This window comes from Perca fluviatilis, chromosome 5 (genome assembly GCF_010015445.1).
Source record: "Perca fluviatilis chromosome 5, GENO_Pfluv_1.0, whole genome shotgun sequence".
Classification (NCBI taxonomy): Eukaryota; Metazoa; Chordata; class Actinopteri; order Perciformes; family Percidae; genus Perca; species Perca fluviatilis.
In genome coordinates this window covers 39,253,952-39,266,451 of record NC_053116.1, presented here as the reverse complement: position 1 = coordinate 39,266,451, position 12,500 = coordinate 39,253,952, and the positions used below count along the sequence as shown (strand labels likewise).

At 44.5% G+C, this 12,500-nt stretch overlaps 1 pseudogene; it reads left to right on the top strand.

Annotated features, from left to right (window-relative positions):
• Positions 1-12,500, top strand: part of LOC120559066 — a 14,531-nt pseudogene that overhangs the window by 1,798 nt on the left and 233 nt on the right.

Sequence of the window (12,500 nt, the reverse complement as noted above, 5' to 3'; positions counted from 1 at the left end):
CAATTTCCAAGTTTCTAACCAGCAACAGAAAATTCGGGCTTTCTACGCTGTCAGGCGCCGAGCATCGGCATGAAGCGGAAATGTTTTGAAGAACGCGGAGCCGAAAACACGAAGAAAGCCACGACACGATGTCTGTCAGGCGCCGAGCATCGATACGGAATCGGGAAATGTTTTGGATAAACGATCAGCGCTGAAAGCAGCACGATATCCCCACAGGTTTCGGTCCACGAGTTTTCGGTCACGACTTTCCTCGAGGTGTTCTTCGACCCGGTGGCTACCAGTGTCTGGAGAACGCGGCAGCGTGGCGCTGAACGTTAGCGCCCAGCGGCAGGACCTGACGAGCTCCGTGTCGGTGGATTACGGACCGAAGAGCGGCACGCTGAACGCCGGATCGGTTACCGCTTTACACAGAGCGAGTCGGTCTTCGAGCCGGGCGAGACGAGGAGAAATCCGCACCGACATCATCAGCGATGACATCTTTGAAGAGGACGAGCACTTCCTGGTTCACCTCAACAACGTGCGGCGTCCGTTATCGGAGCGCCCGGCTCCGGTCCGGCGAAAGCTAACACACGGACGCCGTGGCGGATTTAGGGCTTCCGTGCGCGATACCGGTCACCGTCTTCGGCGGCGACCACGGGGATCTTTACGTTCGAGGGCCCGTGGTAGCCGTGGCCGAGAGCATCGGGGTGATGGAGGTAGAAGGTCATCCGGGCGGCGGGTTGCGCCTTGGCGCCCGTGAAGCTGCATTACAAAACCATGGAGGGACGCGAGAGGCGCGGGACTTTGAGACGCACGGAGTCCTGGAGTTTAAACGCGATGACATCTTCGTAAGTACAAATCTTCTCTGCACTCTCAAAAATATAGAAGTACAATTGTGGACCTAATGTTTTGCAATAATGGACCTTTTCACAGCAGACATGTTGACTTGTCATAGTAGGAAAAGCACAGCTGAAGTTGATCACCTTAACGATGGCTCAGTTCCATCAAGTGTCCCCATCAGTAATGGTTTTGAATACGCCTGTGCTTTTCCTACTATGACATGTCGCCATGTCTGCCGTGAAAAAGGTCTAAAAGACTGAGAAGATGTCGCATACAAACTGGAGCTCACTCCTCTTTTTCTGCAGATGTATTTGCAAGATGTCAATACATACATACATACATACATATATATATATATATATATATATATATACATATATATATATATATATATATATATATATATATATATATATATATATATATATATATATATATATATATATATATATATATATACACAGTACAGGCCAAAGTTTCCGGACACACCTTCTCATTCAATGAGTTTCCTTTTTTTATTTTCATGACTATTTACATTTGTAGATTCTCACTGAGGCATCAAAACTATGAATGAACACATATGGAATTATGTACTTAACAAAAAGTGTGAAATAACTGAAAACATGTCTTAAATTTTAGATTCTTCAAAGTAGCCACCCTTTGCTTTTTTATTAATAGGGAAATAATTCACTAATGAACCCTGACAAAACACACCTGTGAAGGTAAAAACCATTTCAGGTGACTACCTCATGAAGCTCATTGAGAGAACACCAAGGGTTTGCAGAGTTATCAAAAAAGCAAGGGTGGCTACTTTGAGGAATCTAAAATATAAGACATGTTTTCAGTTATTTCACACTTTTTGTTAAGTACATAATTCCATATGTGTTCATTCATAGTTTTGATGCCTTCAGTGAGAATCTACAATGTAAATAGTCATGAAAATAAAAAGAAACACATTGAATGAGAAGGTGTGTCAAACTTTTGGCCTGTACTGTCAGTACACAGAGTAAAGAAAGTAAAAATACATATACACACACACATATATATATATATATACATATACATGCTACATATATATATATATATATATATATATATATATATATATATATACACAATACAGACCAAAAGTTTGGACACACCTTCTCATTCAACCTGACTTGTTGAATGGGAAGGTTAACGATCGGACTCAATGACCAATCTGATTGGTGGAAGCTACCCTGGAAATGGCCGGCCCGGGATGAGTGGCGTGAACAGCCTCTCGAAATCTGACAAAAATCTTTTAAACTGACCTTTGTTGATGTGTAATGAAGACAGATTCAGACTGCCGCGACCTATTTCTCTCTTAAAACTATTTTTAGTACAATACGGATGGTATTCTGAGCGAGCATACATTAATGCCAGGTTGTAACTCGGGAAGCAGCCAGACCGGCTGGCGCGTTCATCAATCGGATTTTCATTTTCCTTTTTGATCGTGAGTGTGTGTTGGTGAACTAACCTGAACTTCGTGTGTTTCCTGTTTGGTCCTCAGGAGAAGCTCATATCCGTCCGTTGACCGTGAGGAGTCACGATAAGCAGGCCAACTACGTGGGCTACTGCAGAACCATGAACCAGATGAGATGGACAGAGGGTATGAACACACACCTGAGTCTCTCTTTGGCCTTTGACCTTGTCTGTCTGTCTGTCTCTCTCTGTTGGTCTGTCTCTGTCTGGCGTTTTTTCAGGAAGGACAGTCTCGTAAAGCTACAACGCACAGATTAATGTCCAAACTAACGCTGATTTTTTGCCGCCTTCTCCCTCTGTCCCCCTCCTCTGTCCCCCTCCTCCCCTCCTCCCTCCCCTCCCCCCCTCCCTCCCCCTCCCTCCCTGTCCTCCCCCCCTCCCCCCCTCCCCCCCCCCCCCCTCCCCCCCCCTCCCCCTCCCTCCCCCTCCCCTCCCCCTCCCCCCCTCCCCCTCCTCCCTCCTGTCCTCCCCCTCCCTCCCCGTCCCCCCCGTCCCCTCCCCCCCTCCTCCTCTCCCCCCCAACCCCTCCCCTCCCCCCCCCTCCCCCCCGTCCCCCCGCCCTCCCCCTCCCTTGTCCCCCCCCTCTCTCCCTCCTCCCCTCTCTGTCTCCCTCCCTCTTCTCCCTCCCCTCTCCCTCCCTCCTCCCCCTTTCTCTCCCCTCCCTCTCTCTTTGCTCTCTCTCCCTCTCCCCCCCCTCTTCCTCCCTCCCCTCCCCTCTCTCTCTCTCCCTCTCTCTCTCTACTTCTCTCTATCTCTCTATCCCCTCTCTTCTCCTCCTCCCCCTCCCCTCTCCCCCTCTCTCTCTCTCTCTCTCTCTCTCTCCCCAAGAGATGAACGTTGGAATATACGGCCCTCCCCTCAACAACGGATCACTTGACTCCAGAGATGTTATGGTAACTTCAATTAACCTACTGTGAATCTAACCAACGTCTTAACCCAACCGTTCTTTAGCCGGTCCCTCGTAACCTTCGAGACTGTTTGTGAGTTCTCTACACCGTAAAACATGGTAGAGCTTCTCTTAACATTTCGGTCTTAGTCTTTTTAAAGTCCCAGTGTAAAATATGTTCAGCTGTTCATTATCAAAAATGGCTACAAGTGAGGTCTGTGTCTCCCATGGAGTGGACCATCAAGACAATCCATGTATTCTGATACACTTTCATGCATCAATTTACAGAAGAAATAACGGTACTTTATCCCCGCTGAAGAAGAAAAACACAGGATCCAATTCACGGCGTTTGGTATGGAAACCGGAGCTTTCGGTGCACACTCGCGCCTGGAAGCAAGTAAAAAGGCCCTTCCAGCTAAGCGTGAACGCACCGAGAGCAGCAGCATCGTACAGGTAAGTTAGAGAGAGTATGTAAAAATAACCCTTCAAACACAGGACTTTCTACCCAGCAGACCGGGATCGCCCTACGGGTAACGCCCCAAAGTGCCTCAATGTCTCTAAGCTCTTCCACCGGTCACCGAAAACATAAGCTCACCCAACACCTTTCCCTTAAAAGTCCCGATGACATGGTGTTGGATAGAACGCTGTGGAAGACCAGCCCCTTCACCGTAACCGGAAGCCTTGAGAGCAGACCAGGGCCCGATAGTACGTGGCCCTATATAGACCTAGTGGCCCTAATACCGTACTGAAGCCCTTTTGGCATAGGGCCTAGTGGCCTATACCGTACCTGTCTTTATATAGACCTAGTGGCCCTACTGTATCTCGAAGTCTCTTTATATAGGCCTTAGTGGTCCCCTAATACTGTATCTGAAGTCTCTTTTATATAGACCTTAGTGGTCCCCTAATACTGTATCTGAAGTCTCTTTATATAGACCTTAGTGGTCCCCTAATACTGTATCTGAAGTCTCTTTTATATAGACCTTAGTGGTCCCCTAATACTGTATCTGAAGTCTCTTTTATATAGACCTTAGTGGTCCCCTAATACTGTATCTGAAGTCTCTTTTATATAGACCTTAGTGGTCCCCTAATACTGTATCTGAAGTCTCTTTTATATAGGCCTTAGTGGTCCCCTAATACTGTATCTGAAGTCTCTTTTATATAGGCCTTAGTGGTCCCTTAATACTGTATCTGAAGTCTCTTTTATATAGACCTTAGTGGTCCCCTAATACTGTATCTGAAGTCTCTTTTATATAGACCTTAGTGGTCCCTTAATACTGTATCTGAAGTCTCTTTTATATAGACCTTAGTGGTCCCCTAATACTGTATCTGAAGTCTCTTTTATATAGACCTTAGTGGTCCCCTAATACTGTATCTGAAGTCTCTTTTATATAGGCCTTAGTGGTCCCTTAATACTGTATCTGAAGTCTCTTTTATATAGACCTTAGTGGTCCCTTAATACTGTATCTGAAGTCTCTTTTATATAGACCTTAGTGGTCCCCTAATACTGTATCTGAAGTCTCTTTCCCTAAATTCAGCCTTGGTGCAGAATTACAGCCACTAGAGCCAGTCCCACAATGAGCTTTCCTTAGGATGTGCCATTTCTGTGTCTGTAGCTATTGAGGAGGAGAGAGGGGGGCAAGGTGGAGGGTGGGGGCCTTGACCAACTGCCACTTTGCTCGTTTAAAAGCCATGATGTCTCTCTCTCTCTCTCTACGTCCGGGACGTACCTGTCATGTCTCGTCCCTGTGTCAAGTGTCTGCTTCTGCGTTAGTTTTCTATTTCCTGTTTTATTTTGGTAGTCTCTCTGTTATCCCATGTGTTGTTTTACTTCCTGTCTTCTACTTTCCCGCCTGTGTGATTACCTGTCCCCGCCCTTATGTGTTGCACCTGTGTCTCATTGTCCCCCCTTGTCTTGTGTATTTAAGGGGCCATCCACACGGAAACGCTTTTTGGTGCAAACGCACATGTTTTGCATCGTTTTGGCCGCACTTTTTTTAAACCTGGTCGCAGGGTGAAGAAAATGGCGAAAATGGCGTCCTTGCGACTTCGTTTGGACGGCAAAGCCACATACTTGCGTATCGATGATGTCATCGCCACACCCCCCGACCTCTAACGGTCGACCTCTTACCCCGCGACGACGTCTCGTAGCAACAACAGTGGCGGACCACATGCTGGCGATCCTGCTGGAGAAGATATTGAGCCTATTAGGGATACTAGTGTTTTTCAACCTTTTTTTTCAACCAAAAATGTTACAAAATGACACATTGTAGCCTAATAAGATCAGAGTCTGCATTTTTCCTTTTTAAAAATGTATCCATCGCTTTTGCAAGCTTACATCGATGATCTCGGCCCTACTGCGCTTACATCCTGTCATTGCGAGATGCGCGCGAAAGGTGGCAGTAATACTATTGTCTTAAATCAACAAGGTCATTATTGCATACACACACAGAGATACACGCACAAACGCACACACACACATACTCACACACACACAAAGAGAGACACACACACTCACACAGAGACGAACCCACAGTCACACACACACACACACACACGTACACACGTACTGTTTACATCCTGTCACTGCGGGATGCGCGTGAACGGTGGCCGTAATTCTATTGTCTTAAATCAACAAGGTCATTTTTGCGCTATATACTGCCACCTACTGATACAGAATAGTATTTCATTTCTCTGCCAGTCATCATATTGCAGGCACAGATGTGCAACAATGGCACATTATTTGCAGTAACTCAATAAAAAAATTGTTGGACCAATTAAGTAAAATCTGATAAATTCTCCCGGCACACAGGACGATCTCTCACGGCACACTAGCGTGCCGCACGGCACAGTGGTTGAAAATCACTGCTATGGGGCAAAATATTATGCTGCTGGGCCACCACGCGGAGCAAAAAAGGCTTTTTGTTTCTTCTACTGTCTGATTGTATACAGCGTGCAAGCTTTATGCGCAATTTGCGCATTCTCTGCCTTTTCTTCTCCGTTTGTTGGTGAATTTTTGTAGCAGAAGCAGCGCCACCTATAGGCCTGGAATATGAAGTAGCGTGTTGAGTCATTTAAAAAATCCGTTTGGACACATATATTCTTGAAACGATGCCAGGGAAGACGGGGGAAGAACTTGTTTTGGTAGGTGTGGACGTGGCCTAAGTTCTGTCTTCCCTTTACCCCAGTATGAGATCGTCTGCTTCCATGTGTTCAGCCTTCAAGCGTTTTATCCTGGGTCCTATATTCCTGGATTTCCCTTTTGCCTGCCGTTTACTGGACACTGTTGCCATTGCTTTATTAGCTTGCTAATAAATCATTGTATTTTATGTACCTGAGTTGTGCATTTGTGGGTCCATTCTCTGTGTGCGTGATATTAAAGTGATGGTTCGGAGTAATTTACCCTAGGGTCCTTTGCACCATGACCTCGAGCCAAACACCCCCCCCAGAAGCTTTTTTAGACGAGTGCTTAGGGCCGTCTATAAATTACACCGAAAAGAGATGCAACAAAAATATTTTTTAATTTAACTTATTTTTTAAAGTAAGTTCTGTAATATAACTAGCAGGAGACAAGTAATAATTGAGGTAAGTTTGGAGACATTACCTTATTTAATCATTAAATTAATACATATTTTTGTTGTATCTCTTTTCGGTGTAGTAATTTATAGACGGCCCTAAGCACTCGTCTAACTGCAGGTAGCAGCAGCAGCAGCAGCAGCAACAGAGAGCAGAAGAGAGCAGGCAAGTGTTCATAAACTTCTGGTGTACTTACAAACTTTGCAATCCATCGTTTTATGAGAGCATAACCTATATATACTAGTGTAGACCTTTGGTATCATTTCGGGCATTATTAGTGGGGTCATTTAAGAGATACAAACGTGGGTCCATTAGCCCCCGCGCTAAGCTATTCAGCTGATAACGCTACTCTACGCTAACTCGCCCAATGTTAGACCCAGGTGAAAAAAGCTTCTGGGGGGGTGTTTGGCTCGAGGTCATGGTGCAAAGGACCCTAGGGTGAAATTACGACGACTGTGCTGACTAGTCCTCCATGTGAAATGGGAGGACAGGGGAGTAAAATAGAGGCCGGGATGGCCTGTTGTGGGAATCATGACGGATAAATATGGACCAGAATCACTGGCGTGCTTGCCAATTTGTACAAGAGATTATGAATTTCCAAAAGGGACGATCTTTAGGTAAACCCTAAAGATAAAATGCTGAGAAACCATAAAGAATAAGTTAAAAAAAACGGTTATGGTTTATGAAAGTGGAACATTAAGGTAGTTAATGTAAGAATAAGATAAGATTGAGTCTGAGATCTGTAATAGAGGCGCACGTAGTCCCGCGGGAGTCCCGCGGTACGGGAGTCAATTTCACTGTTGGTAACGTTATAGAGACGGGTAATGTATGTTACCTAGACCTGCAGGTAATACATGTTACCTAGACCTGCAGGTAATACATGTTACCTAGGCCTGCAGGTAATGCATGTTACCTAGACCTGCAGGTAATACATGTTACCTAGGCCTGCAGGTAATGCATGTTACCTAGGCCTGCAGGTAATACATGTTACCTAGGCCTGCAGGTAATGCATGTTACCTAGGCCTCCAGGTAATGTATGTTACCTAGTCATGCTGGTAATACATATTACCTAGTCCTGGTGGGGGGCAGTCAGGTGATCGGGATGTGACGGGAGTATTTTCGTGGGCTCGGTACGGGATTGGAGCGATAATTGATTCCCGTGTCACCATCTAGTCTGTAACATTATATCAAAACATTTGGGTTTTATTCCAACCAAATTGCCAAAACATAATAATGTGGATGGTTTCTTACAACCATGCACAAGTAAAACAAATGATCAGTTCACTACTTTCATCGAATTTGGATGTTTTATTCAATTTCATAACATTTGAAGAAAAAGAGAAAAGAACATTAAAAAAGTGACAACAATTTTCGGAACAAAGACATCTACTGAAGCCGAAGTCGAGTTTGTAACTATGGGAACACTCAGAGAAATGCTGGATCAACAAAAAAACTCTCTATGAGGGAGATATCGAAAAAAATGCAGATGCCAGTGTGGGAGACGAGGAGGGGAGGACGAAGAGAACAGAATCAGTTCTGACTCATCTGGCGCCTGTGGAGGAGAGCGAGAGGAGAGGAGACGGCTCACCGGCCCGATAAGAGAAATAGGGAGTAGACGCACACCACACCCACATCCTAATGAGTAAGTAAGTAAGTAAAGTTTATTTCTATAGCACATTTAAAAACAGCTTGTGCTGACCAAAGTGCTGTACATAGCGCATTAGCCACAGGTAATGCATGTTACCTAGACCTGCAGGTAATGCATGTTACCTAGGACTGCAGGTAATACATGTTACCTAGGCCTGCAGGTAATGCATGTTACCTAGGACTGCAGGTAATACATGTTACCTAGGACTGCAGGTAATGCATGTTACCTAGGCCTGCAGGTAATACATGTTACCTAGGCCTGTAGGTAATACATGTTACCTAGGCCTGCAGGTAATACATGTTATCTAGGCCTGCAGGTAATACATGTTACCTAGACCTGCAGGTAATACATGTTATCTAGGCCTGCAGGTAATACATGTTACCTAGGCCTGCAGGTAATACATGTTACCTAGGCCTGCAGGTAATACATGTTACCTAGGCCTGCAGGTAATACATGTTACCTAGGCCTGCAGGTAATACATGTTATCTAGGCCTGCAGGTAATACATGTTACCTAGACCTGCAGGTAATACATGTTATCTAGGCCTGCAGGTAATACATGTTACCTAGGCCTGCAGGTAATACATGTTACCTAGGCCTGCAGGTAATACATGTTACCTAGGCCTGCAGGTAATACATGTTATCTAGGCCTGCAGGTAATACATGTTACCTAGGCCTGCAGGTAATGCATGTTATCTAGGCCTGCAGGTAATACATGTTACCTAGGCCTGCAGGTAATACATGTTATCTAGGCCTGCAGGTAATACATGTTACCTAGGCCTGCAGGTAATGCATGTTATCTAGGCCTGCAGGTAATACATGTTACCTAGACCTGCAGGTAATACATGTTACCTAGACCTGCAGGTAATGCATGTTACCTAGACCTGCAGGCAGTGTTGGGGAGTAACGGAATACATGTAACGGCGTTACGTATTCAGAATACAAATTATGAGTAACTGTATTCCGTTACAGTTACAATTTAAATCGTTGGTATTTAGAATACAGTTACATTGTTGAAATCAATGGATTACATGACGATACTTTTCTGTTTCACCAAGTTTATTCACTCTGACTAAATTAAGGCAACTCTATGCATTTTCCAGAAGCCCCGATATGAAATCGAAAAAATAGCTATTTCGTGATCAGTCACAATGGGGAGACCACGTACGACAGAGCGGCGGGCAGGAATAAGTTTCTATCTTGGAAATTCAAACAGCATTTCACATTAAAGAACGAACAGGGAGAATGAAATATAACTGTGCAGTGCAACCTGTGCTTGCCAGCAACCAACCTCCTTTCAGCGTCCAAATTACTCCACCTCCAACCTGAAGAAGCATCTTAAAGTAAGCTATTTTTTTAATTAGCCAGGTGTAGTCGTCTGCTGTAGTTTTACTGGTCACCTTGCTATTTTAAAATTGACGTGCGACTTTACATTCTCCTACGTGCTGATTTACTAGCTCCAGAGCCGTTTAAAGACTGACTAACCCCGTTTGACATGCTAGCTACGTTAGCTAAAATTAGCTTCGTGGTAGCAAGACTGCGGTTAGATTTTTATGTATGCAGTTCGGGACTACCAATACAATAATCTATCTGCTTGTTCAGGTACACATTCAGCTAGTTGGAATAAAAAAAAAACGAACACACCATTATAGGCCTTTTTAGTAAGCTGGATGTGATAGCTGCATTCCTACACTTATAAAAGCACAATTCAATGTGGAAGTAATCCTGAAGTAATCAAAGTATTCAGAATAACGTTACTCAGATTGAGTAACGTAACGGAATACGTTACAAATTACATTTGTGGGCATGTATTCTGTATTCTGTAACGAAAACGTTTTGAAAGTATCCTTCCCAACAGCCTGCAGGTAATAATATAAAAATTATTTTAAAATTTAAAAATAAAAAAAAAAAAATTACATATTACATAGTTACCTGCATTTAAAAGTTATTTAACTTGGCTCGTAGGGTAATGTTTTTTATTTTGTGTGGAGGAGATATTATTTTTTTCTGTGGGTAGGAGGGTATGTTTGGTCGGGGGGGGGGTGATGTTTTTTAGCTTGGGTGTGTGGGATGTTTTGTTTTTGCTTGGGGGTTGTAGCTTTTGCCTGGCACGGAGGTAAGTTATTATTTATTAGAGCCTGCAGGTAATACATGTTTACCTAGGCCTGCAGGTAATACATGTTACCTAGACCTGCAGGTAATACATGTTATCTAGGCCTGCAGGTAATACATGTTATCTAGGCCTGTAGGTAATGTATGTTACCTAGACCTGCAGGTAATGTATGTTACCTAGGCCTGCAGGTAATGTATGTTACCTAGACCTGTAGGTAATACATGTTACCTAGACCTGCAGGTAATGTATGTTACCTAGACCTGCAGGTAATACATGTTACCTAGACCTGCAGGTAATACATGTTACCTAGACCTGCAGGTAATACATGTTATCTAGGCCTGCAGGTAATGTATGTTACCTAGGCCTGCAGGTAATACATGTATAGTGTATTTCTATAGCACATTTAAAAACAGCTCGTGCTGACCAAAGTGCTGTACATAGCGCATTAGCCACAGGGTGATAAAATAAAATACACTTACAAATCAGTGATTTAGGCTAAAACGACATCAAAAGACAGAGGCTGTGTCTCAAACCGCCTACTTGCACACTTCAAGCACTTAGTTTTAAGTATATCGTGTAGATAACGCAAAAAGTCAGTGCACTGAAAGTACCCAGATGACCGCCTAAAAACGGTCAAAAAGTTCAGTGTGGAACGATGGACACTACGCGCACTAAATGGGCGCCATCTTGACTACGCAGCGGAAAGGGGGAGGGACCAGGGACGTCGACCGGCAGTCACATGGGTCTGGCTTCTCCCGGATTTCACAACCGAGCATAATGGCGTCTCGTTCAGAATACGATCTCGTATTTTACGAAAATAATTCACCAAAACGTGTTTCTGAAAACATTTTGAGCGAGAAATAGGCCGTGTAGTTGCTGAATCTGTCTTCATTTCAGATCAACAAAGGTCAGTTAGTCGATACTAACCATCCAAAGAGGGCGCTACGGCAGGAAGTGGTCAGTGCACATTAGCAGTATACTGACAGAAGTGTGCGGTTTGAGACACAGCCAAACACTTAATTACAAACATAGCAGGATAAGACCATTAAAATGCCGGAAAGGCCAATGTAAAAAGATGAGTTTTGAGCCTGGCTTTGAATATCAATTCTGATGTCAGGTGGCGGTCGGCTCCACAGCTGAGGGCCAGCAACAGAAAAGGCTCGGTCACCTTTTTGGTTATAAGCCGGGACCGTGGGACATGGAGGAGGCCTTGGTTGGAGGATCTGAGGGACCTGGGAGCCACGTGGAGACGAATTATATCTGCTATGTAGCTGGGGGCCAGGGCGTGAAGAGCTTTAAAGGAGCTTGCAAACTGCTCCAACAAATGCCAACAGTTGGGTCAGTGTGGGCCGGCCGTCTGTGTTTGTTGGCGTCTGTTGGATGGAGTTGGTAGAGTTGGACATGTCCAGTCTGGTCTGGTGGAGTTGGTAGAGTTGGACATGTCCAGTCTGGTCTGGTGGAGTTGGTAGAGTTTGACATGTCCAGTCTGGTCTGGTGGAGTTGGAGAATGTTGGACCAATGGAGCCCATTTTCCAACAATTGACAACTTTCTAACAGCTCGAAATGCTGTCTCTGAATGGGTGTTTTTTCTTGCAATTAGTGGAGTAACCATAGTGAGTAATTCCTCAAAAGCTTGAGGAGCAAAACGGGGACAATTCCAAAAGCTGGAGTATCTTCTGAGCGAAGTTCTTGACACAAGTTAGGACAGACACCCTGTTTTGCATGTTGCAATATCCAAGGTTTCCACCACAGTCTCCTCCTGGCTCGTCTTGGTTGCCGTCTCTCCTGTACACGGCTAGCAGTTTTACCGGCCAGGTAGACCAGAACTACTTTGGCCACATTCAACAAGATCTCCACTTAATCCATGTTTTAGTAAACCAAAACTCAAATAAGAAAAGGTAGAACTAGGTGACCAAAGTCAGTCTTGTCTGTTACTATCTGGGCAGTGTGGACTGGCAGT